Genomic DNA, 26,638 nt, shown 5'->3' with positions numbered 1-26,638 from the left:
ACAGACAAGTCTCATTAAAATAAAAAAAGTAAAAATGATTCTTAACTAACAGCAAGGTTAAATGTAGCCCCTCTGAGCCTCACGTGGAGACTGCTGAAGGTCTCCTGGGACAGTTTTTGCTGCAAACCAGTTCCTAGGGGCAGGGGTGGGAATGTGACTGATCTGGAGGATCCCCGAGCTGCTCCCAAGCTCTGGTCAAACATCAGAGCTCTCTTGTAGAGAAGGGATTTCCCCACCTTGAAGGGATCCCCTCGGGATGGAGGGTGCTGCCCTGGGATGGCTTTGTCTGGGACTGTGAGGAGCTGGGGCCACCCTCACCACAAATGTCACCAGGCTTTCTGCTTGTGGCAGTAATTCCTGGCTGCATTTTGTGCTACTCTGTGTAGATAACACTGAAGAGGGAAACATCCATGATCTTTTCCAGTTTCTCTGCGAGTGCTGCTGATTTGCCACAGAAGCATTAGCATTGCAGTTTGGGGGGAAATCAGTTTAATTTATTGCTAGAGATGGTCAGAAGCAAAAGCATAAAGCACCTTCCTCCCCCTGCTCTCCCCTGGGTGTCAGAGGGCTGTTTCTGACACTTCTTTCCTCACAGCCCTGTGGCATTTTGACCTTTCCCTGCCCCCTCAGCCTCGGGAGCAGGGAAGAGGGATCCTTTCTGTGTGTGGAACCCACACGAAATGGGAACTGCCACACTGCAGTGAAGGTGTTTCCAAAGAAGAAAGCAAGGAGGCAGCGTGGCCAGAGGGCTCTGTCCTGATGAGCAGCTGCCCCGGTGCTTTGGCAGCCCCGGTGTTCAGATCTCACCCCAAGGACAATAAACAAACACAGTCTCCTCCGTGACCCTTTGCTTTTCCAGAGGTGTTCATGGCTTGCACTGGAGACCACTGGAGTGGGACCTGGGACCTGGAAACCTCTCCAGAGCAGCACTGCCCCAGAAGCTGGGACAGGCTGGGGAAACAGGCTGGGCTGTTGCAGGTCAAACTCTCACTGCACGGCTTCTCTCCTATTTATTTATTTTTTCATTCTGATGGTTATAACACTAATGGGCCACATTTTTCATCCTCTCTGGCACTTTTAACAAGAAGCAGGGATATAGGAATATCCCTAAACAGTTTACATGTGTGTTCTGAGTCCCAGAGTAAACACCCACCCAGATTTCAGGAGGGGGACAGGGGGCAGCTGTGAGAGGGGCGTTGCTGTGTCTGATTTACAGGCTCAGCTATTCCCTTCAGCAGCAGCAGCCACGTCCCAGGCACTTGTGGGCTGGCCTGGGAGCATGAACTAACCCGGGCTGCAGTGTTCCAGCCCTGCTGTGTTCCTGCACAGCAGCATCCACACACTGCAGGGAGGAGTGGGCTGCAGGGGCTGCCTCTTGCACCGATGCAGCCCCAAGGCTGCAGCTTCAGCTGTGGTGGAAAAGCAGCAAATGGAACATTGCAGCTGGGATTTCCAGAGCAGGTAATGCTAGGAGTCATTTTTAACTTTGCACTGAGCTGACTGTGTGTGAACTGGGTGTATTTGTGCAGGACGGGATGTCCAAACAGTCCCCGTGGGGCTCGTGAGCTGGTTTTGTTCAGCCCTTGGCTGGCTGTGTGTCTGTGCTGCCCAACAACAGGGATGTTTGCCTCGTGAGATGATAACTTTCACATGTTGCTAGAGACCCATCACAGCAGAAGTCAGAACGAACCAGCTCACATGGCCTTCAGCTTTCCAAGATTTAATCATCAGGTTTCCAGGCTGGTTCAAGTTTTTATTAGCTCCACACCTTATCCAATTTGCAAAGCCTCTAATGTGAGGCCTTCCTTCTGGCTGGAGGAGGGAGCTGGTCTGCCAGCACTTGCTGATTGTCACCCCTTTTCCCACAGCAGCCAAAACGTTTTGCTTTGGATCATTTGCATTTTCAAACAAGTGAGGCAACAGCAATAACCATAATGCATATTCAGTATCAGTACTTTAGTTTCCATCCCAGTTGGTTTATTTTAACAGCAGACTGGTGCTCTGTGGCAGAGGTGCTGCGAGCCCGAGGCTGGGGTAGCATCAAAGAGCAGCTTGTGCACGAGGTGACTTTGTGACATCTGGGGAAAGAGCCATTCTGGTAGTTTATTTGGGTAGTAGGTATTTATTACCATTGCAGGATGTTGCTTGGCCTCAGACCCTGCATTCCTGGCCTCAGTGCAAACATTTTTATTTAAGCCATTCACCAGAGGAAAACGATGATCTGTGATGAGTAATTTTAAGGGTTTCTGCACTCCTTTGTCAAGTGGGACCTTGCTGGTCCTTGCAGCTTGCCAAGGGCTCTGGGTCTTGGCTGGCAACCTTAAATGTTCGTAAAGCTCTGCTGAAGTGGGTTTCAATACATTAAACCAGTACATTAAATTAACGGCAAGGCCCTGTCAGGAACGCTTGCTCCTGGTTTGAAGGATGGGACTTTACTCTGTGTCACAGGTATGACCTGAGTCCCTCTCAGGGCACTGAATGGGTACAGCAGAGTGAATGTGACCAAACACCTGCAGGAAAACTGGCTGATGAGAAGGAAAGGGAGGTGCTGTGCCCCTCCTAAACTGCTGTTCCACACTGCAGGGATCTTCTCCTGAAAGCTCCTTCTTCACCTTTTCCCTGTCACAAGCTCAGCTCTGCAGGCCCCAGCAAACCCTGACAAGTCCTGGTGATCAGAAATCCCCAGAATGGAATGAGCTTTTCTGCCTGGGCTCAGAGGATGCGGGGATTGAACTGATTTGTTTGGATTGAGCTAATCCATTTCTCTGGTATGAAATGTGCTAGAATTGTGACTCTCTGGGATTTTAAAGCAGCAACATCTTCTGAAAGCTTTTCCTGTGTGAGCTGTGCATTTCTTATGTTTCCCAGCCATACCCTGCAATGAAAGGCACGCTGTGGAGTGCTCTGACTTTGGCCAAGGGGACATTGTTTTCTGTTGCTTTGTGACATCTTCCCAAATTCTGAAAAACTGTGGTTGGATGAGGACACGCAAACAAATATTTCAGTCTGAGCCTGCTCTGCTCCATGGCCATTCAGCCAGAGCAGCACCACTTTAAAGTGGGAATGCCAGAGCCATGGGGCAGGGAGGGCCATGGCAGAGATGTGGCAAAACTGCTCCTACAATTTATAGGGGCAGAAGAAAGGGGCAGAGGACACTGGTAGCATCATTCCCCTGGTCTGCAATTAGGAAACTCTTGCTTAGAAATCACTAGAATTTTTTTTTTTTTTTTTTTTTTTTTTTTTTTTTTTTTTTTTTTGTGTGTGTGTGTGTGTCTTAGCCCTGGAATTTTAAAATGGCACATCTTTTCTCTTCTGGTTTGGTTCCTCTTCTATGGGGATTTTATTTGTTGTTTCTAGTTGGGCCAAGGATGTACAGAGGTGTCTCTGTGCTTATTCCCTGTCTGTCCCTTGGGAGGGGGCAGTGCTACCCTTTCCCCTTTGGTGCAGAGCTCAGAGCTTCAGGAGACTTGGAGAGGCAAAAAAAAAAAGGGGCCTGGATTCAAATCCAAACTTTTCTCCTGAAATCAGAGTTCCAAAGAGCTGGTTTTGCTTTCCAGAGCTCATCCCTGAGTGGGTGTGTGCTTATCCCACCCACGAGGATGGCTGCTGTCTTTGTGTGCATTCACACGACCTGCCTTATCCTTTCAGTCCCCAGACAATGTTGTCTGGTTTTCTTTCATTCAGAAATGATGGATATTTCCATTTAGCCTCACTTCATTAAATCCTGGATGTATTAGTTCTTCAGTGTCACTTGAAGTCAAAGCAAAACATTTTAAGTGATCTTATGTTGTTAAGAATATGGCTCAGAAACAGAGTAATTTTTTAACTTGGATAATTTGAGTGAAAGCACTGCCTGAGGACAGGCCACCAGCACAGGGCTCCAATGTTGGGTTAGGTTTAGGACTTCCTGAGTTTCTCCAGGTGTGTGGTGCTCTGGTGAGGTTCATCTGTGATCTGAGGAAGGATTTGGGTGCCTGAAAGCTGCTGAAGTATCTCCCATCAATTGGTCTGATGAGAGAATTTAAACCTACCCACAGACTTTGTCTCACTTGGGGCATCATGGCTTTAACAGGAAGAGCTGCTGGAGATTTTGGGAGCCTGCTGTAATTCCTGGTTTAGTTTTTTCCACAGTCCTGGCTGCTCTGGTCTCTCCTCAGACACGCAGCTCAGGGTGCTGAGCTGGGTGATGCGGGCTGGCTCTCAGCTCAGCCCCAAGCCCAGGTGAAGAATTCCCTCTGCTCCTGCAGCGGGGCCACCAAGGGGCACTCCTGGGCTGCCACCAGGCCTGTCAGGGGACTGTAACCCTGCCTTCAGAGCAGCCCTGCTCACTGCATCTCCACACAGGGAGAGCAAAATCACAGCCCTCTGGCCTTTCTAGGCTCTCCTTTTTCCTCCAGATGAAATTCAAGACTGTGTAGGAGCATTTTGGGAGGGCTGATTGTTTGTCTACAAAGTAAATACCATTTTTCTCTCTGGCTGAAGTTACACAATGATTTTGTGTTGCTCCATCCCTCGGGGTGTCCAGCAGCAAAGGACCCTTCCCACATTCACTGCAGCGTCACACAATAGCACAGCCCCACTTTCCCCAGCACTGCCTGTGCTGGAAACGGGGTATTTCAGAAATGGAAATTCTTACCCTGCTACTTTTCCCTAATTGTATGCACATTTTGTCTGTGCAGACTTCAGCCTTGCCTGTGAATGGGAGTTGAGAGGCAGGCCCAGCTCCAGAGGTTCCTCAAAATGTTGCATTTTTAGTGTCACAGATTGGGCCAGGCTGACTTTTCCATGAGGAAGAGGAGGAGGAAGGTGACCGAGCACTGTAGGGAGCTCCCAGCCCTGACTGCAGCAGTGGATTCTGCTGCATCTCTGCTGTTGGGAGATGCAAAGCTGCAGCCAGGGATGCTCTGGTGCCCCCAGCAGCTGTTTGCAGCTGGGGCTGTTGGGCTGCAGCTGGGCTGGTGGCCTTGCTGGGACACTGCCACGCTGCTGCTCCTCCCTGCAGCCCTGGGCAGAGCTGTCCTGTCCAGCTCTGCTGGGCACCAGGCTGGGTCTCTCCTTCCCACAACCAAGTGCCAAGGAGCTGGAGGAGCCGTGCAGTGCAGAACATCCCGGCTGTGTCTGATGCTGCCTGCCCCGGGGACAGCTCCAGGGCTGCAGGCTGCTGCTGCTGAAGGGCAGGAAGGCGGGGGAGGCTGAGCCGGGTGCCCAGGGGGTGCCAGAGCTGTGGAGCAGGACAGGCTGAGCCCGGGGCTCACAGGCACTGCCCGGCAGGAGCAGCCCCGGCGTTCCCGGGACCTCTGGGCAGCGCTGCTTTCCCTGGCACGGTGCTGGCTCTGGTGTACCCCGGGATGGTCCAGAAGCTGTCGCTGGTGTCACACACCCCGGGGCGGGCTCCCATCACCAAACACTCCCGAGGGCTCCCGGCCAGGTGGGTCTGGGGCTGCCTAGATCTCGGCAAGCAGCGGTGGGACAGAGAGAAATCGAAAAGCCCTTCTTACAGCGCAGCCTAAGCCGCCTTTGGCCGACAGAGCGGGGTTAACCCGGGCAGAGCCAGGTGAGGCCCGGGGCAGGCGCGGCGCTCTCCTCTCACCCCGGCTTGTCTTTGTCCTTTGGAGCCGCAGTCCCAAGGAGCCCGTCCGGGGGCTGCTCCCATCCCAATCCCATCCCAGCCCCATCCCAACCCATCCACCAACCCATCCATCCATCCACCCCCCTGTCCCGCCGTGTCCGCCCGCGCCGCCGGGGCTCCGGTCCCTCCGGGCCGCTGTCAGCCCGGCCCAGCCCCGGCTCCGCTCGGCCCCGCCGCGGCTTTCCGGCCCCTCCCCGGGGCCCCGGGCCCTTCCCGGAGCGGAGCGAGCCCGGTGAGCGCCGAGCGCAGCCCGGTAAGTGCGGCCGGAGCCGCTGCAGCCCCTCCATCCAAAGCCCTCCCCGGCACAAACACGCGGGAATTTCCTTGCGCTGTTCCTCTTTTCCTTTCCTTTCCTTTTTTTTTTTTTTTTTTTCCCTGTTGGTCTGAAAGTGGCAAATTGTCATAGGGAAAAAAAAAAAAGTTTCCGTGGATGTTTTCGGCGCTGTTGCTTTATTGCCAGCAACTCGCGGGGTGGAGGCGAGAGCAGCGCTCGGGGCGGGGGAGCGTTCGCACAGCCGATGTCCCTTGGCGCTGGGGAGAGCGGAGATGGCTCTGGAAGGCGCTCCGGGAGTGGTGCGGGGCTGCGAGCCCAGCAAACCCCGTGGGCAGTGCCGGAGGAGGAGGAGAAGGGACAGGCAGAGCTGAGAAGGGCGCTCCAGCCTGCCTGTGCCGGCACGCGTGGATCCCGCAGCGAGCGGCGCTGGAGGGGCCGTACCGGGCTGGGCCGAGCGGGCTCGGGGCACCGCGGGATGGGCCGGGGGCTGCGGGCACCGCAGGAGGATCCGGGCAGGAATGGCGCTGCCGGCCACAGGATCCCGAGAGCGAGCAGGGCTGGGCCAAGGCAGCGCCGCTGTGCCCTTTGCCTCCTCTCGCCCTCTCCCTGCCCGTGCCCCCTGTGCCTGCCCTGGCCCTCTCCCTGCCCGTGCCCCCTGTGCCTGCCCTGGCCCGCTCCTGCCCGTGCCCCCTGTGCCTCCTCTCGCCCTCTCCCTGCCCGTGCCCCCTGTGCCTGCCCTGGCCCTCTCCCTGCCCGTGCCCCCTGTGCCTGCCCTGGCCCTCTCCCTGCCCGTGCCCCCTGTGCCTCCTCTCGCCCTCTCCCTGCCCGTGCCCCCTGTGCCTGCCCTGCCCCGCTCCTGCCCGGGGCTGAGCCCGGCTGAGCTGCCGGGTGAGCTCAGACAGCAGGGCTGGGGCACACGGGCTCCAACACCTGCGGGAGCGGCCTCGGAGCCGCTGCGTGCCCCGCTGGTATCGAATTTTCTCCCTCAGCCTTTGGTTTTCTTTGGAAAGGAAAGTTGCCGCGGTTGCCAGGCTGTGTTAGCGTCGGGGTTGGTTTCTTTGCGCCCACAGGCGCTGAGGACAGGGCGGTGTTTGGGGTTTGTCCCGCACCCGAGGTCGCTCCTCTCCTGCTCCTCGTCGTGCCCCGTCTGTGCTTGAGGCATCCCGGTCCTGTCAGATGCAAACGGGAGCTATGGGCACATCCCGTGAGTGTGGCTTTACTCGTAATTACGTCATTTAACAACAAAAACTACAGCTCGTGGTACACGGTTAATGGGTGTAAAATTGTTGGAGAAGATTTTGGACACAAACCCTTCTTATTAGTGGAATGGATGAAATTAGTTTTCATATGAAAGTTTTTCCCCTAATGACAGAATGGAGCCTACAGAGGCCAAACCCCAGTCTTTTAACTGGTTCTTTTCCCGAGTGGCGTCAGCTGGACCTTCAAAATCACTTTGAAGACGTTTATACCAGCATTAATAGGGCTGATGTTGGTCTAAAAATATAATCCAAAAATCACACTCTTAATTGGCATTGCTTTGTTGGCAGAGCTTTCCCAGAGCTGCCTTGCTCTTCAAGGGCCATGTTATTTTAATTGCATCAACGTATTCTGTCACGAAGGCAACGCTCCCAGCGGGGTCTGTGGAGTTCAGTGTAGAGCTTGGAGCTTTGACTTTGCACTGAAGACAAGATGGCAATGCCATGGAGCTCTTCTGCCCTGGGGGCTCCTCAGGGACCCCACTGCTGTGGGGCTGCTGGCCTGAGCACACTGCAAGTGGCACTGGAATAGATGGTAAGTGAACAGGAGCCTTGCAGTGTATACAGATACTAGGGAAATTGTTTTGTTTTCATTTAAATCAGTTTTCATGACTGAAGAGATCTCTCTTTTCTTTCCTTCCATCTGCCCATCCACTTTAATCCCTTCCCAGCTGCAGTAGATGATCAGGTGATATTATACACGTCTCAGTTTCTCTGACCTACTCGAAGCTGGCAGAAATGGTGTTCTGCAGCTTTGTGCACTGAGTGTAGGTGGCCTTTGAGAGGTGATGATGGGCAGAGTCCCCCACAGTGCTTGGTGGCATTAAAGATGACATTCCAAACAGAGCTCTTTCCATCCCACTCAGGCATGAGCTCGGGGGAGGGCAGCAACAGCCCCGTCTCTGGGGGCTGAGCATCAGCTGGACCCTGCTGGAAGAGGCTTGTGAGCTCCCAGGGGCTCACCAGAGTGCTCCTGGCTGTAGCTGCACTCCTGCAGTGTGTGGTGCAGCCCAGCAGGCACCCCGGGGTGGTTTTTGGGGCTCAGTTGGGAGATGGCAGCAGTGCAGCAGCAGTGCAGGGAGGAGGTGGCATCCTCTGCAGCTGGTCATGTCTCTGGCTGGGATGCAGCCCTGGTGTTGCAGTGCCTGGAAACTTCTGCTGGACAGTTCCTCACTCAGCCCCAGGAGGGGACACTGCTGGGGCCTCCACGCTGCACTGCTGAAGGACATCCCTTCCTCTGGGTCTGCAGGAGCAGAGGGCTTACAGGCAGTGGTTACAGTCCAGGCTGCTTTCACTCCGTGGTTTTGTGCCTTTTTTGTGCACTGGAGGCTCTGAGGGCTCCTGTTGCACTCACTGCTGTCGTGTGTGGTGGCTCAGGTCTCCAGGCTGCACGGAGGCTGTTGGGGTTGGAAGGGACCTTGGCTGTCCCTCCCCACCAAGGCTGTGCCCCAGGTTTGCATCCCCTGTAAAGCAAACCAAGCCTCCTGCCCTCTCCACTGCCTTTCCTTCATCCAGGGAGATGAGAAATCTTTTCAGGGCTGGTCTTCTCTTTCAAACTGTTCCTCGGAAACGTTTCCCTGCCTGGGAGTTTCTTCCCATCATTCGTGGGTACAAGGTGGGATTTAGCTGCTTCTGCCAGAACCAGAAGTGTCTCTTACATTCTGCAGAGACTTTGGTGCTTGCTGAAAGACTTGCAGGGGGTGCATGCTTTGCTGCAGCTGCCTTCAGAAACCAGAGTGCTGCTGGCTGGGTCTGCCTGCCTCTTCCACGAGCCTTTGGCCTTGGGGCCACTGGGAGCTCCCTTCCTGCTCTGTGCCAGGGCTGAGTGTGCTGAGGTGTTTTTCTTAGCTGTGTGCAGGTCCCTAGTGACAGAAAGAACTGTAACTGTTAATTATTGTGCATCTTACCTCCCCTTCCATGTGCCACCAGCCCATATGTTTAGAATAAGGCTCTGATCTCGTGATATGGGCTCATGCATTCACTTTTGTTTAGCTTTTCCCCCCATTCTCTTGCATTAGAAATTTGGATTTCCTTCCAGCTCATTGGCATACCATTAACCTTTCTTTCTGCTGGAAGTGACATGTTGCCTTTAATAACAGGGGCCTGTATTTAATATCCCAAGAAGTCCCTTCCAATTCCATGTTCATCCAGATCAGGAGTTAAACAAGAGACTTGGAAAGGTGCTTTCCAAAAAGCAGTTTGTTTTCTCCTGCTTGTGTTATTGTGGTCTCTCTGTTGGAGATCAAAGAGTGGAAACAAACGTAGCTGTGAAGAAAAGCAGCTCACTCATGGCCTGGCCACTCCTCCTCCTGCTGAACATGGCCAGAGCAGGACCAGACCCTTTGAGCTACATTTTCATCCTTGTGAGTTACAAACCCAACCTGTTATTCATGAAAATGAAGGTGTGTTAATTACTTCCTTGGTTTGCATTGAGGCAGACATAATTCCTTCCTGTCCTGTTTGCTGGAGAGCTCTGGGGTGGACCCAGGGGCAGGGACATGAGCCCTGTCACTGTCACTGACTGGGACCCAGGGACAGACAGACACACGGACACAGGGACAGCCAGCTGCCGTGGGCGGGGCTCGGCCACCCCCCAGGAACTGCCACCAGTGAGTACCTCACACCCTCCTTTCCACACCTCACCGGCTTTCTGTTTTGGTATTTCTATTTATTCTGTTTTGGTAGGATTATTATTATTCTATTAGTCTATTTATTCCATTATTTAGTCTATTATTCTATCCTTTTATTTTATTCTATTATTCTATTTATACTATTCTAATTATTCTATTTTGCTAGGAATTTATTTTCTTTAATTTCTTTTTTTTTTGTGTGTGATCCTTGGCAGGAAGCTTCTTTTAGTGTAATTCTGGTTTTTGCTCATGACTCTATTCACTGAGAATACCTTGGAGACGAGGAGCTCATTTTTTCCTGTATCCAGAAAACCTTTTAGTAACTGCTAACCCCTTACACCTGTACATGTAAGTCAAGAAAGGATCTTAATGCAGTTTTGTCTAGACTGGCGACGGAGAGAGAGAAAAAGCAATTCCTGGGGCTGGCATACATGACATTTTGGAAACGGAAAATACAACCAGCAAAGATTATATCCCCACCAGAGCTGGCAGAAGGGGTCTTCTGGGTGTTCTTAATCCACCTCACTGCAAATCCAGCCAGGTTAGCTCAAACCACCTTTGTTTTTGACTTGAAGTAGCTGAGTCTGCACTAGCACAGTGAATGTTCCCTCTGTCCCTCCTGCCAGACATGTGGTGGGGACTACCAGCCAGCTGCTGGTCCTTGGCCAGCTGCTGCTGCAGCGTGGCCAGCAGCCACCGTCTGTGTGTCCCAGGGCTCCTGTGAGAGCTGGGCCCTTTGGGCAGCAGCAGCTCCAGGTGTGCCCCTCTCCCTCTGTCTGTGCTGCCCAAATCATCCCGGGCTGGTCCCTGAGCTCTGGCTGGGACATTCCAGCTGAAATCCTCGGGGGCGTTGTGTGGTTCCCACTGCAGAGCTATGGAATGACAGACCCGTTCTTCTGCCTGAGCCTTTGGAACCTTCTGGGATGGTGCTGGAGGAGCATGGACAGAGGTTTAGGGGATGCCTGTGGGATCCGAATTCCCATTTTAGTTACAAGGCAGTTTGCTGAGTCTGTGGCAATCACATTTGAAGTGTTTTACAGAAAAACCTTCCAGGACAGCTGCTCTTCTGTGCTGTGCTCTGGGCTTTGGAGTGAGGTCACTTATAAATTAAGGTGAGAGCTGGGCAAACTCTTTTGCTGGTGTCATGAATCAGATCAGATTGAGAGAATGCATGTAAAACTCTGAAGTGAAACCTTTTCTCAGGAGAGTGTTACTTTAAATATATGTCTGGAATAGGGAAAAACCCCCCCACTTCTGCAAATGATTTTTTTAAAATAATTAAACTGCACTGTTGAGAAATGATTAATGATTGTAACATGTGAGCGCTGCAGAGTTTCATCCATTCACAGTAGTATTTCAAATGATTTAAAGTTGTTTGTTCAAGGTTTGCTTTTAGTATGTCATTAAATGTTGTGGATTTATTCCAGCTGTCCTCCACGAATGTATCACTTGTGAAGGGTTTTGCATGGGAACAGGCTGCCAGATTTTAGTTTTGATAGCAAAGCCCAGTTTTGTTTTATTTTTAATCTGGTTTTGCTTTGCTAAGTGTATTGCTGGCAGTAATTGGAGCTGGCAGAGAAGGTGGTAGCAGCTCTGCTGGGCAGAGTTGTTGGACTGGGGTGCACCTCCTGAACCCCCTGAGCCCAGGATCAGGGTGGGCAGCTTGTGCAGACTCCTGACGCCACTGAGCCTCCCCTGCTCTGGGCCCTGCTGCCCACTGCCTCTGCACAGTCCCCACCAGCACTTCCTAATTTGCTTTAGACAAAACCAACTGGATTATCTCGAGCCACTGATTAGACTGCTGGAGATAATCCTGCGTGCTTCTGGGTCTGTCTCGTTCTTTCCTGGAGTGAATCAGAGAGGACTGAGGCTGCTCCTCCCTCCACCTGAAGGAGCTGAGCTGCTGAGCCTGCCCAGGGGCTCTGCCAGCTCTTGTAGCTTTTTATTGATTGATTTTCCATACCAGGACACCCACATGTGGCAGCATGGCACGCTCTGCTCTGATCTCACCTGCCCTGTCGTACAATCAGTGCAACATCCAGCAGCATTCTGATGGTCCTGAGGGTGGGAGCTGGGGTGTGGTTCATGTGCAAAGCTTGGATGGCTGTTTGAAAAGGACATAATGTGACACAGAGCAGGTTTGGGGCATTTACCCCTCAGTTCTGAGCTGGTTACGTGGAGTAAATGGCTCTGCTCAGGGGAGCTGCAGAATGCTCCCAAACATTCACTCGCCCCCAGAGCAAACCCAGAAATGCAGTCTGCTCTCTGACACGCTGTTTGGTTCCTGGCGTGGCTGCCTGCATATCCAGGAGGATATGTCCTGTGGAAAGTGTGTGTAATAATTCGTGGGCTTTGTAAAATGCAGATGTTAACAGCAGGAGTGCACGATAAGCAATCTCTCCTCCTTTTATTAAGATGTTTGCATTCTTCTCAAGGTGTTGACATAGCACACTATGCCCTGGGGTGCTGCAAGTGTCTGAATATTTAGGATGTGTAAAAGAACAAGAGCATTTAATAATGTCTCTCCAGTCTGGGCAGACAGGTTAACTTGAGTGCATCACTTCTATTCCTGCATTTAAATAGACTAAAGTGCACAAAACTCACTGGGGTTTACTTCAGTTTACTAAAACCTCTCTTTCTGCACCAATTTGAAGAATAACCCAGCACGTTATGCTGTTTGCCATCAGGTGCATGCCTGGAGCAGGCAGGTGATGTGTTTAATTCCTGGCTGTTTGTGTGCGTTGGGGTTGCTGTCTCTGAGGTGTGAAGAGCAGTGTGTGTGTGCAGTGCTGGGCACTGTGGCACCCACTGCTGCCAGGGCTGGGGATGTCCCTGCACTGGGAAAACCCCACAAACTGGGACTGGAATTGGTAATTGTGCTGGGTCTAGGTGAGCTGTAGGTCCCTTCCAACCCAAACCATGCTGTGGAAACAGGCAGTGAAGTGTGTCAGGCAAGCATGTGTGTGTTTCAAATAAACTCTGCTGGGTTCAAAATGAAATGTTTCCATTTGGTTCTCAGCCTGCTTTTCTAAAACTCGCTTAAAGAGGCTAAATAACATCTGCCATCAGTAATATTTGGGCCTCAACAAAGGACAGGATCCTGGTGTTGGTGGCTGAGGTGGCTGCAGAGCTGGGTGTTCCCAGGAGCAGAGCCCAGGACTTCTCTAATAACACCAGTAACAACTTCCAGTTTTCCCTCAACGCTGTTTTTTCCTGATGGGTAAATCAAGCAGGTCTTGTTTCCTCATTAAAAAGAAAAGCTAAGTTAAAGAAGAAAAGTGCTTTCTGCAAAACATCTTGTTTTCATCTATATGTAATTAACAGGTTTTAAGTTGCAGAGTGACTGTCATCCATCTGACCTGCCTCCCCTCCCCTCCTTATTGACACTGATATTAGAAGTATGGGAAAACTTAGACTGTTGGCAAAATGGGTGGAAAATCAAATGTTTAATGTTTTGCTTGAACATTTTGTGGTTTCTCCTGAAATTCTTCGTCTGAAACAAAGGATGTTCTTTGTTCTTTATTGGGAGGCTTGCTTTTTTACTTGAAAAAAAAATGCAATGTCATTGTGGATTGCAGAAGTTTCTACAGAAATGGCATAAGTTCCCTACAAAAACATTTTTTAAGACCTGGAAAAAAAGGAGACAGTTACAAACTGCAAAAAAAAATGACTTGTTTGATGTTTTTTTGGCAGATTCTTACAAATACATTTAGAGTCAAAATGTTAGTGATTTGGAAAAATCTCGAAATAGAGTAATTTCACATGACCCCCTCTTGGAAGCGTCTAGGTTTTGCATTCTTTGCTCCAACACAATTCCCACTGAAGAAATACTTCAAAAAACAAAGATTATGGATTCTTTGAAAAATGTCACTCCTTGCTCTTCGGGTAACTGCGCTAAGTTGTGTTTATGTATCTTAATCTTACCCTGATCTACACGATCAAAACAAAGCGTCCATGGATTTGTTTGGAGTCTGGGAAGGATGAACTGAGCCACCAGACAGGAGGGGCTGGCAGGCCCTGGGTACCCAGCTCCTCCAGCTGGATGTGGGGGTGCTCTGGACACCCCAATCTCCTGCCCCTGGGAACTGCAAACCCCTGGGCACCCCTGTCCCCTGGGCACCCCAATCCCCAGTCCCCTGGGCACCCCAATCCCCTGGGCACCCCAATCTCCTGTCCCCTGGGCACCCCAATCCCTTGGACACCCCATCCCCTGTCCCCTGGGCACCCCATCCCCTGTCCCCTGGGCACCCCAATCCCTTGGACACCCCACTCCCCTGTCCCCTGGCTCTGGCACCACCAGGGCTCCCTGTCCCCCCACAGCAGTGGGCACAAAGGCCTGGGAGCAGCACTGAGGATGGGGGTGGTGATCTGAGGTGGGGATAAAGGTGGCTTTGGGCTGATGTGGTGTCACACCCCTCCTGCCCCTCCGGCCAGGCTGCCTTTACTGCCGTGCTGGTAAATAGCTGCTAGTTGTCACTCCTGAGTATTCCTTTGTTATTTGAGAACTACCGAGACACTTAATTGGCTGTTCATTAGCTGCCTTAGAGAAAAATAGGATTTGATGAATCGTCATTTCAGCGAATTACAGCCTGTTCTCAGGCTAATGCAGTCGGGCAGTGAAGGGAGCACCCCGGGGTGCTGCTGGCTGCAGGGGAGGGTGTCTGGGGCTGGCAGAGGGCAGGCTGTGGATTCCCTGCCCTGGCACAGGGTGCCCAGAGCAGCTGTGGCTGCCCCTGCATCCCTGGCAGTGCCCAGGGCCAGGCTGGACACTGGGGCTTGGGTCACCCTGGGACAGTGGGAGGTGTCCCTGCCATGGCAGGGGTGGAAAAAGCTGAGTTTTAAGGTCTCTTCCACACACTCTTCAAACCACACCTTGATTCCGTGATACGAACACAGCCATCAGCAGAGACAACTGTTGGCCTCCATTCCAGCTCACTTCCCTTTCTTTTTGTTGCCTTTTTTTTTTTTTTTGTATGCAATTGTCATTATAACCAATCGAGATCAAATTTCTGAGCTGAGATGTTGAAGTCACCCTTGAAGAATAGATATTTCTCTCTGAAATAGTCCATTACATTATTCCAAGTTTTATCTTGCTGACATGCTAATTTCAAACTTAACTGGGTTTAGTGAATTTTGCAACAGGGAAGATAGAGCTCTCACCTTTGCTTTAGAATAAAGGCCAAGAGCTTGAAGACAGGAAAGCTCAAGAATGCAGAATGCAATTGTTAGAAATCCCACACAAGGTATTTTTAGATGTTAAATACCCGGGCAAGGGTTTAAAAAGCAGGTCCCTTACATGAAATTGCTTTGCTCCCTCCTGGCCACGAGTTAAAGTTCCCCCAAAAGTTTTCTGTTTTCTGCCATCTTTTTGTCTCAATCTTCCCTCTTCCAAGATCCCTGGCTGTTTAATCTCTTCAGGGGCCCTCTCCAGGCTGCTGCAGCAGCTCTCTCTGCTCCCCATTGCCCAGGGCTGGCACAGGGCAGAGATTCGTCCCTTCCTCTAAAGCGGGGCTCCCTCAGTCCCCCCAGCTGGGTCAGTAGTGCTTGGCTCTGGGACACTGCTGACACCGAGGTTCCACAGATTTCCCACAGAGCTGGGGAGCAGCACAGCCCCTCTCAGAGTGCACCTCACCCTTTTCAGGGCAGAGGCTCAGGAGATGCCCGTGCCGGGCTGGAGCGGCAGCAGGGTCGGGGCTGGAGCGGCAGCAGGGACAGGGCTGGAGCGGCAGCAGGGTCGGGGCTGGAGCAGCAGCAGGGTCGGGGCTGGAGCGGCAGCAGGGTCGGGGCTGGAGCGGCAGCAGGGACAGGGCTGGAGCGGCAGCAGGGTCGGGGCTGGAGCGGCAGCAGGGTCGGGGTTGGAGCGGCAGCAGGGTCGGGGTTGGAGCGGCAGCAGGGACAGGGCTGGAGCGGCAGCAGGGTCGGGGCTGGAGCGGCAGCAGGGTCGGGGCTGGAGCAGCAGCAGGGTCGGGGCTGGAGCGGCAGCAGGGTCGGGGTTGGAGCAGCAGCAGGGTCGGGGTTGGAGCAGCAGCAGGGTCGGGGCTGGAGCAGCAGCAGGGTCGGGGCTGGAGCGGCAGCAGGGTTGGGGCTGGAGCGGCAGCAGGGTCGGGTCTGGAGCAGCAGGGTCGGGGTTGGAGCACTGTCCTCCCTCTCCTCTGGAGCAGAGCTTGGCAGCCTCACAGGGTGTAACTCTGCCCCGTGCAGGATTTGGGAAGCAAAGGCATTTCCTTCTCCTCTGACTGTGGTGTTCTGGTCAGGCACGATGATAACTGCAAATTCAAACCAGAAGCAGATCAATAACAACAGAAGAACATGAAATGAAGAGTAAATTGACAAAGTTTAGAGGCTCGGGTTTGGGGTGATCACTCAGCTGCTGCCAGCACTGGAGAGGGACAGACGGGGCTCTTCCAGCCCAGCTTGTGCCACATCTTCATTGCCAGAGAGCCCAGAGCAGACACCGGGGCTCTGCTGGGTCCCGAGGGGCCTCGCCAGAGCTGCCTCAGAGCACAGCCGTGGGGCTGGCGGTGTCCCCAGCCGTGTGGCGGTGTCCCCAGCCGTGTGGCGGTGTCCCCAGCCCTGTGGCGGTGTCCCCAGCCGTGTGGCGGTGTCCCCAGCCCTGTGGCGGTGTCCCCAGCCCTGTGGCGGTGTCCCCAGCAAGGAGGGCTGTGCTGGGACCGCATCCCCGCTCCCCAGCACCCAGGGGGGCGAGGCGAGGCCCCGGGCGCCCCTGGGTGCCCCTGGGCGCCCCTGGGTGCCCCCGGGCCGCTGCAGGGCCCCGCTGCGGCGGGGGCAGCCCCGGCTGTACCTGGGTCGGGCAGCCCTGGGCTCCGCTTTGAAATGTGAGGCAGCTTCCTTCAGCATTGCAGGGGGTAAAAGGGAATTAACCATATCATCGGCACACGGTCCTTCCCTGCTCAGATTACACTCCAGAATCTGGGCAGTTCCTCAGACAGAGCTGGGAAAGGGGATTTGGGAGTGAGCAGCCTCGGAGCACAGCACAGCTGACATGGCTGGGGACAAAAGGTGACAGCAGAGCTCGCCACAGCTGCATTGCTGCTCATGCACAGGTCAGCAGAAACCTTTCCGAAATGCACATTTGTTGCAGAATTGCCGGGAGAAGTGTAAAATAACTTTGTTTGAGTGCTGGCTTTGCTTTGTGCCTTGTGTTCTGCTCCTTGCAGGGCTTGTATCTGGCTGGGTTTCACTTTGATTTTTGTACTTTGTGTTCCAGATTTACTTTTAAACTGTTCTTCAGGCTCTAAAGCTGTTGTTAAATATCTCGCGTTTGATGCAGTTTAAGGACTTAAGTGGAGGGGCGGGTTTGCTTTGTTAGTTAAGGCTGCTAAAGCTGGGTCTTTGCTGCTCGTGGACAAAGCTTTTCGCTTTCTTGCAAAATGCTCTGTAAGCAACACATGTGTTTGTGCTATTAGTCACATCTTCACGGGCTTTTCTTTTTGTTTATCTTCTCCTCAAAGTGAGCTTCTTACAAAAACAATTCTTTTTAATGCCGCTTCTGGCTTTTAGACTGGGAATTCGAAGTTTTACCTCACAGGCTGGAGCGAAAAGTTGGGTTTGTTTTTGTTAATGTAAGTCAAGGAGTAGCCGTGATTCACGGTGACAGGCTGAATGTGAGCCATATGAAGCGAGCTGCACGGGCATAAAGGAGGATTGTGCTGCAAAATATCTCCCAGTAATTTAGATTTTGACACCCTTACCACTTCTCAAGTTGCATTTCCCCCTCTCCTCGCACCCCTGCCCTCCCCCCACCGTCCAGGATCTGATGTGATGGAAAAATATAGGCATTGTCTCTGGGGTTGGGAATGGCTAGGCTGAGTGCTTGGCTGCTGCAGATTGTATTGTGGCAGTGTGAGAGCTTCCCAGAGAGATGGCAATGATTATGTGCACTACGGGCTCTCAGTGACGCCTTTCTGGGCTGAAATATCCGAGTTTGGAGGCGCTCACTGCTGTCCCTGCGGTGTGCAAGTGTCCTGTGCTGGTTTGTGTCACTGGGCTCTGCCTGGGTTCCTGCCCCAAGCACTGTGAGCTGCATGGGTTTGCTGGAGCACAGCTGTGGGGACAGGGGACAGGAGCCCCCAGGAACCCCCAGGAACCCCCAGGAACTGGGCACGGGGCCACTGTGCCCCACTCTGGGGGCAGCATTCTGCAGAGCCTTTTTTATTTCCAGTTAAACACTACTGAAATCCTTTGTGTGTGTTTGGAGTTTTTGCTGTCATTCCCTTTGCCCCCCTCTTTATTCAGTGGTTTTCGTGTATGAATGGCAGAGGAAGGCTGTTTTAGTGTTGACTCAGATGATGCATGCTCATAGCAGGGCTTTGTGTCCAGCCTTTTTACTGATGAAATGTCTCGGGGTGTAGGAAGGAAAGGCAAATGGCAATTCACTTCTGGCTGGGGTTTCCTTCCAGTCAGTGAAAGGCAGAGTGTGGAGCTGTGTGTGAGTGCAGCATCTATGAAATAAGACATACTTTAATGGCTCTTAAACATGAAGATTGGCTTCTGTTCTCTTAGGAGGTGTGTCCTGCAGATACAGGAGGCACAGGCCAGGGGAGAGCAGAGCAGAGTTGGGTGTTGCAGTGAATTTGTTACAGCCCAGTGGCCCGCTGAGGGTCTCTCCCTCCCTGAGGCTGTTACACAGGGTCCTGCTGGAAGTGGGATTAAGCCAGATATTAGATCCTGACAGTGCCCATGTACAGTGTGGCCGCCCCAGGTTCCTGAGAGGAGATCTCCATTGGGATGCACGCCTTGCACCCTCCACAGGTGTTTGTCTTGCAGGTGGGACAGGACTGGCAGAACTGTGAGATGTTGCACCACTTTCCTTCTCCATTCCTCTGGATGAGCTGCTGGAATGGTGGAATCCATCACTTCTTTTCAGGGCTGTGCTGGGATTCTCCCAGCTGACCTCCAAGGGAACGATTGCTTTCTCCTCCCTGGCCTCTGCACTGTTGTGGGCCTCATTTGGTGAAGGAATATCCCCTTCAGTTTATTTGTGTTCCTTACACTTCTGTACATTTTGTTCACATTGCCCATAGGGTTCTCCTTTGCAAAGTGAAAAATCACAGGCTCTGCAGCTTTATCTACCCAAAAACAAGGTAGTTAATAATGGAAAGTCTCTCTGTGGTGCACAGTTGTGGAACTCCCATCCCTGGAAGTGTCCACAGGCTGGACAGGGCTTGGAGCAGCCTGGGGTAGTGGAAGGTGGAACTGGGATATCTTTAAGGTCCTTTCCAGCCCAGCCCAGCCTGGGATTCTGTGCTAAACCTCACAGCAGAGGGACAATCCATCCATCCCAAGCAGTTTATCAGGGATGTTAATTGCCCTCTGAAGTCTTACCCACCCCTCCACTGATGCCAGAGAACCTCACCAGCGAGGTGAATTCCAGAAAACTGATGTCAGGCTGCACCAGTGACCTTCTGAGCATGTAAACACCTGGGCCTCTGTGTTCTGTTCTTGTTCTTTGTGCTCTGGAGCCCAGGGCCGTGGTGTGGGGATTGCTGTGCTTGCCTTCGGCAGGGAGCCTGCAGAGCCGCTGTGTGATGGATTCCTGAAATCCAGGGAAAAGCTCTCCCGTGGCAGGCTCCAGCCCAGCCTGCAGCAGGGTGTGCACGTCTGGCTGGGCTGCCAGAGCCTTTCAGTCAGGGCTGAGGCCGGGCAGTGCCCCAGGAAGGCTCTCTGCAGGTGCCCCTCAGCCTCCCAGAGCACTGACAGGCCAGTCTGGAGGGCTGAAATGCCTCCCCCTGCACCTCCCCTGCTTCCCTGCGTGGGGCTTTTATCCTTCTTTCATTGTTTTAAATACCCAGTATTCTGCACTCTTGGGAGACTCTATTTCATCTCTCATCTTCGTAACTTTTCCATCTTAATTTTCCTTCTCAGTCATGTGCTGGACTGTGCATAGCTAATGTGCAAAGAGGGACTACAACCTCATTCTTCTCCTGCTGTACTAATTATTCATTTCCCCTTGTACTAATTATTTACTTCCCCTTGTATTAATTATCTTTACAGCTATAGGATTTCCTCAGCTGGAAAATCAAACAATTTCCTTCCCTTCCAGAAGATCATTGACCAAAACATAAATATGTATTTTAATGTGCCAAGACCAAACAACTAGTCAATGGCACTTTAGGTGGAGTATTGTTTGCTATGATGAAAATCAGGTTGAATTTACTGTTTGGGCAGTGTGTTCAACAAAACCAAGATGATGTTAAAGGAAAAAAGTTTTCTTGTTTAAATTATGTGTGTGTGCATAAGGTAACATATACAATTATTCAATCAGCATTTTTTGTTAGTGCAGTATCATCTGGTTTGCTGGGATCTCTATTTTGAATGTTCCACCTGTAGTTGCAAGTGGTCATGGGTTTACTTGCATTGTGTGATGATCAGTGACTGTAAATACTCAAGTCTGGGTTGCACACAGCAGATCACACCCACTTCCTGTGGTATTAGAAAATGAAATGTGTAATTTACAAAATAAGCAAGAGTCGCTTTTCCAATCTCATTCTGGTTTGTAGATTGAATATGGTACAGGACCACAAATTGTTCTGAACATGAGAAGTGCCCTCGTGCATCTGAGGACAGAGGCTGTCTCTGCATTTGGACCCTCAGCAACTGGGTATGCCAGCTTGGGGTTGTGTGCAGAAACAGGTAAAACCCGTGCTCCTATCTCCAGGAAACCATTCTGCAAATTAAGGTTACCACTGGGACAACTGGGGTCTGTTCCCTGTCAAAGGGGGGGAGTCAGGATCCAGGGCTCCGCATCTGCTGCAGGCAGAAGTGAAGGATAAACCGAGCTGGGAGATGGAGGTAGTGCACGTGTGCCCTCTGTTCTCCCCACCTGGAGTTATTGTTGTCTCTGCATGATGGGCTCTGAGATGGAATAGCAGAGCAGGCTTCTTTCCCTTTCAGCTTGGTACCCAGCAAACCAAATTAATTCCATTATCTTTTATGGAAAGTTTGTGCAGGAACCTTGGATTGATGGATTACATCTGTGGCTGCTGACTGATTAGCAGCATGATAGATGCAGCTTCATTTACAGGGATTTACTCTCATTCATGAGGAAAAAAATGAAAGTTTCTTTCCAGCACTTTTTTTTTGCATTGAAACTTTTCAAAGTGCTCAACAAATGGTAGGCTTTGATTTCCATTTGTTTAATGCCTGTGGTAATTAACATGTCTATGAGAATGTTTTAACCAAGTGTTCTAGTTATTCCTCCATTAAAATAATAATTTTTTGCTTTAGCTGAAGGATTTAATTGCTATATATAATAACCCTGATATGGGCTTTCTTTTGTCACCATATGAGAGGAAACTGTTCCCAGGGAATGATCACTGCTGCTTTTTCTGGATTTTATTAATTTACAATCTGCAATATGCCTCATGGTAGGTCCAGCCCATCCTCCAGATATGCTCTTGTCTGCACTCCATGGAGGTGGGGAGGGCATGAAACAGGTCTGAGTTCCTTTTCTGCACACCAGAGAATAAATGGGCAGGTGCTCAGCCAGGCCCAAGAATTGGGCATCTTTCAGTGCCCACCGGCTAGACTTGCACCGTTAATCACAATAGTGACAAAGTCAGGATGCAATCACGGAAAAAGTGATTTGCTACAAACTTGCTTTGTTGACATTTTGTTTGGACACTGATTTGGAATTAATTGGCAGAGTGGAGGGAGCCCTCTGAGCTCCTCTGGAGTGTCAGACCCAGTGCTGGGGCTGGAGGCAGCACTGCTGCTGTGGCTGTGCCCCCAGGAACCTGCAGAGCTGCCTGGCACTCCCTCAGCCTTCCCTGGGGGAAAACCCCCGGTAATTATTTCCAAATTGGCACAGGGCAGGAAAGGCCACTTGCTAAGCTGTCAGTTAAATGGCAGGCGTTCTTTGGCCTAATTTGGATTTTAGATGGGGGTGGGGGAGCTTTCAGTTTGAACTGTTTGAAAGAGCTGCCTGAAGTAGGCAGGGAGTGCCCAGATGTTGCAGCCACCACATTTCCCAAAGGTCTGTGCTGCTGTCACTGCTCAGGGCAGTGGGGTTCAAAGGGTGTGATTGAGGACTGGCTTAGGAAACAAACCCAAAACTTAAATTTGCTGCTTACAGAGGGATCTGAGTAGTACCAGAGTTCTCCTGTGGAGGAAGGGAGACATGGGGAGAGGGGGTCCCAGAGGGAGTGGGAATGACCTCTGGGGTTTTGCATGCCCCTGTCCCCGAGGCTACACAGGCTCCCTCCTTGGAGAGAGGCTCTGCAGCCCTCAAATGGGAGCTCTGTAAAACTGGGAAGGGGCAGGGGGCTGGAGCATCCTGGAGGAGATTAGAGAAAGGAAGCAGGGAGACAGAAATCTAGTCCAGGATCTTGAAAGGATATATTTGAGGGGCACGGTTATGAGATTGTGCAGGGGTTGTGCTTGAGCTATTTTTGGTGGGAAATGGTAAATATCTGAGTAATGGGGAACATCTTGGAAACTAGGCATTTGTTCCTTCCTGAGAGGGAAGAGAGGAGTGCAGCTCTTTAAATCAATGAGAAAAAGTTCTGTCTTTCACTTGCCATAGCAGCCTCGAGTATTGACAGTGCTCACCTGAGGCCAGAGCTGGTGCTGGCTCCTGGGAGCTGTGCTGCCCCATCTCCAGGCTGTCTCCACTTGTGTGCGGCTGCTCGAGGTGCTGTGGAGCTCAGGGACCTGCCTGCTGCCAAAAGAGCTCTCCCTGTGCAAATTAGTTCATAACTTATGAGCTTTGACAAGTTTTTGTTGGCTGTGCCTTGGGAAACATTTTTGAGTGGCTGTTGCTGAGTTTGCTTTAATCTTTTCCCAGATTTCTTTGGCTGGTGTGGAAATAGCTGGATTATTTAATTGTGTTTTTGAGGAGTATATATAGTCACCTGAAACGTGGTGATGTAAAAAGAAGAGAAAAAACCGTGGATCAACAGCAAACACGTTTATTTTCACTCCAGTGTAAGAGTTTGGCTCCTTCTGCAGCAGAGCTGTGACCCCGGCCCAGCTGACAGGACTTTGCTGAGCCCCCTGTGCATTGTCCAGAGAGGAACCTGGTGGTCAGTTTGTCAGGGATCCTGTGGTCAGTTTGTCAGGGATCCTGTGGTCAGTTTGTCAGGGATCCATCCCAGGGTCAGTTTGTCAGGGATCCTGTGGTCAGTTTGTCAGGGATCCTGTGGTCAGTTTGTCAGGGCTCCATCCCAGGGTCAGTTTTTCAGGGCTCCATCCCAGGGTCAGTTTTTCAGGGCTCCATCCCAGGGTCAGTTTGTCAGGGATCCTGTGGTCAATTTGTCAGGGATCCATCCCATGGTCGGTTTTTCAGGGCTCCATCCCAGGGTCAGTTTTTCAGGATCCATCCCAGGGTCAGTTTGTCAGGGCTCCATCCCAGGGTCAGTTTGTCAGGGCTCCATCCCAGGGTCAGTTTTTCAGGATCCATCCCAGGGTCAGTTTTTTGGGATCCATCCCATGGTTGGTTTTTCAGGGCTCCATCCCAGGGTCAGTTTTTCAGGGCTCCATCCCAGGGTCAATTCTTTGGGGTCCCCATGGCAGAGCCCTGTCCCCTCTGCCCTGGTCCCTGCACAGCCCTGTGCTGAGCTCCCTGTGTGCTGTGCCAGCCCTTCCTCTCTGGCTCACTTTGGATCTGCTGCACCAGCAGCTTGCAGTGACACAGAATTTCACTCCTCTGCCATCCAAGTACCTGCCCTGTTGGGCTGGGCTGAAGGGGAGCACTGACACAACAGCCCCAAGACACAATTCCCCCCTCCCTGGCTCTGTCATTCCCTTGCAGAAAGGCTGCCTTCACTCTCTGAGACTTCAAGAAGCCTTCAAATGCTGCACATTCTGGAAGAGTAAAGTCCCAGAGCTGCCTGGTCACTTCTGTTAGTGCTTGGCTACCCCAGCTGAAATACCTCGGGTGATTCTTTCCCAGTACTACAGTGAGAGGTTCCTGGTTGGGTTTGAGTGTGGGAATGGCCTGGGAAGCTTCTGGAGCATCTCTGCCTGAGGTGCTTCTGCTGGGAAGGGAGTTCCTACCGGAGTTCTTTGGAGAGGCTGGGTGAGTTTTGATCCCATCCTGCTTTCTTCTTGTTTGCCTCCTCTCGAGTTCGCTGTTGGATTAAGTAAAACTCCTCCAGACTCCCAAATGTCCATTTTAAAAAGCTTTTCCATGGGAAGGGAGTTAATGATAACTGATTCCTTATTGAAAACAAAGCTGCCTGCAAAAGCTATGACTCCTGAACATGGGCTTGTTTAGCCAAGAACCAGAGTGTTGACAACTCCAGAGTGCTTTACTTTCAGTAACAAAAAGCAGCTCGTGGGATTGGGATTTGCCCTGAGGTTTATCCTAGCCCTCAGGTCCTTCTGCCCAACACGGGTTCAGCTCAGCTCAGATTCCTTGAATCTGCAGGCAGAGATGATGGGCCCTGGGAACACTTCTCCCTTTTCATTCATCCTCTTGGTGAATAGTTCCCTCTGTGAGGAGAGCAGCAATCCCTTCCTTCCCTCAGCAATCCCTTCCCTTCCTTCCCTCAGCAATCCCTTCCAGCACCTGGTGAGATCACAGAGGGTGTGAAAGGAAGATCTAATGCATAGGCTGGCACAGCCCAGCCAGGAGTTACTGAGTTTAGGGTTTTTTTCTGGTTTTCGTGCAAGCTTCAAATGCTCTCACAAATTTCCATTTTCTCTTGCATTTAAAAGGGATTGTTTTTAACTTGTCATTTCCTTCCGTCCCCTCCCTTCTTCCACCCTCAGTGACCGCAGGCAGTGAGGAGCTGCTGGCAGCCGCAGCAGCCCCGAGCTCTGGCTGGGGAGAGGTGTGAAAATCTCAGACCGGGAATTACATTCCCTTGCTGCTCGGGATGGGTGTGCACATGTGCTGCTGCCTGCTGCCCTGCTCTCTGCAGAGCTTTCACGCCTGGGAGAAGACTCAGCATCCCCAGGAGAGGCACCAGCACAGGGCAGCGCTGTGTTCTGTGTCTGGTCCCTTCTCGTGTACAGCTTGGAGCTGCAGAGCCAGGTCCAGGTGGTGGCCCTGGGAAGCCCAGGGGAATTGCTCATGGCAGCTCTGCAGGCTGATGAACTTGCTTGGTGCTCGGGTGGTGGGTGCCAGCCCTGCACTGGCTTTCCCACAGGTTTTACCTGTGTGTGTCTGAACCCTGGATTTGTGGGCAGGTACACAGCAGGGTGTGTGCTCCCGGTCCAGCAGGGACTGCACTGAGGGCTGCCACCTCCTCTCTTCCATCAGCCTGGATCTGGCCCTGCTCACTCCCAAAAGTAGGAGACACAGGTCAAACCAGCGTTTCTGTTACTGTCATCCTCGAAAATGGCAGTTCAGGGAGGGCCTGAGAGGTGGGACAGAGAGAAGAACTGTTGTGTCTGAACCTCTTCACAGGGAGCTGCAACTGCTGAAATCACAGGTACATCCTAACGATGGGAATCAGTGGGTTCTCCTAGAGTGCACTGGATTTATTCTCTTTACTGCTTTGTGTTTATAGATGGCTGCCTCCCGTTGTTCAGTGAACATTTGTAGAATGCTGTTGCTCCTGTAGTCTCTCTTCCACATGTGCCCACCTCCTGCACGTCTCTGGGCACCCTCCACACAGAGAGGCTGTCTTTGTGTGAAAGCTCTGAAGGAGAGTGCCTCCTGTCACCTCTGCTTGCCTAGAATGAGCCTTCTGGTTCAGCACTGAAATGAAACCATCTGGAAAAAGAATCTCCCAATAAAATGCTCCTCCTAATTTAAAGAAGTTGCACATTTAAAATGTCTAGCTCTTCTGTGGGAACACACTGGTTTCATCAACATTTTTGAGTAATATGACTGAACAATTTTAATCAAGTCAACATTCTTCCTTTTGGTTTTATGTTGTGGCTTTGATTGAAGTAAGTCACTCGGAGTATATTGTTTTGCAAAAATGTCAAAATTTATAACTTTTTGGCTCCAAACCGAATTGAAATAAGCATCTTGAAATCTTGTTTTATTCCCCTGCCAGGAGACAGGAATATGATGTTTTTCAGCCAGGACTAGTTATAATTTTGATGGCTGCTGCTGTTAGCCTTGGATATCCTATCACACAGACACTGGGTTCATCTGCTTTTCTTTTGCAGGAAAATGTGTGCCTGCAGTTCATGCTTATCTGGACTCTTTTTAAAGCTGGTTTTCCACAAGGTGTCTTTACTCTGCCTTTCCTAGGAATACTTTTTAAAGAAGGAATCGAGGCGTGAGGAGCTGCAGCAGTGTGACCATCGTGCTGGTTCACCTCACGTGTTTGCCTGGGTGGGATTTGAGGGACCCACTCTCACTCCAGAGCATTGCCCCTCTCTTGCATGGGCACTCCTGCTTGCTCAGAGGTGTCAGGAGCACAGGAATAGCAACAACTTCTTTAATACTGGCCCAGTAAAACCCAGTAAAGCCAGCAGGGTCAGCCCCTGAACCAAAGCAGAGCAGGATATACAGGTTAGGAAATTCCACCTGGACATGAATGGAATTCTCCTGGGACATGAAGGGCTGGCACAAGTGGCACATGGTTCCCTTGCAGAACTCTGTAAAGCTTTCAGCAGAGATTTGAAAGACTTTTATTTTAGGTGTGCAGGGCTTAATTTGTTATTTGATGGAACAGCAGAAATCAGTGATGTTGGTGAGAGTGGGTGAAGGACATTGGTGAGAGTACAAAGAAACAATTGTCATTTTAGTGAAGCCCTTGTGTAGTGCCCCAGTTGTGTAAAAGGACATAAAGGAAAGCATTAAAACAGTTAATGGAAACAAACTATTGCAGTAACATCTGCTGGTAATAAACTCCCCATCCTACAGAGACGCGTGGGTTTGTCACCCTTTGTTCAGACACCTTTATTTACAGCTGCAGCTTTGGCT

At 51.4% G+C, this 26,638-nt stretch overlaps 1 protein-coding gene across 4 annotated transcripts in view; it reads left to right on the top strand.

The window, feature by feature from the left end:
* The first annotated feature begins 1,281 nt into the window (after window positions 1-1,281).
* The window catches only part of FBLN2 (fibulin 2), an 86,860-nt gene continuing 61,503 nt past the window's right edge, over window positions 1,282-26,638 (top strand). For 2 of the 4 annotated variants that reach the window (XM_063411343.1, XM_063411347.1), the window contains exon 1: window positions 16,695-16,853. The gene's annotated coding sequence lies outside the window, so the exon portion shown is untranslated. Of the gene's footprint in view, window positions 1,462-5,743; window positions 5,883-16,694; window positions 16,854-26,638 lie in introns of those variants that run through there. The other 2 variants (XM_063411346.1, XM_063411345.1) reach the window with 2 other exon arrangements.

Source organism: Prinia subflava, chromosome 14 (assembly GCF_021018805.1).
Source record: "Prinia subflava isolate CZ2003 ecotype Zambia chromosome 14, Cam_Psub_1.2, whole genome shotgun sequence".
In the NCBI taxonomy this organism is placed as follows: Eukaryota; Metazoa; Chordata; class Aves; order Passeriformes; family Cisticolidae; genus Prinia; species Prinia subflava.
Note: the sequence above shows the minus strand (reverse complement) of the source record. Positions and strands in the feature narration are given on the sequence as shown.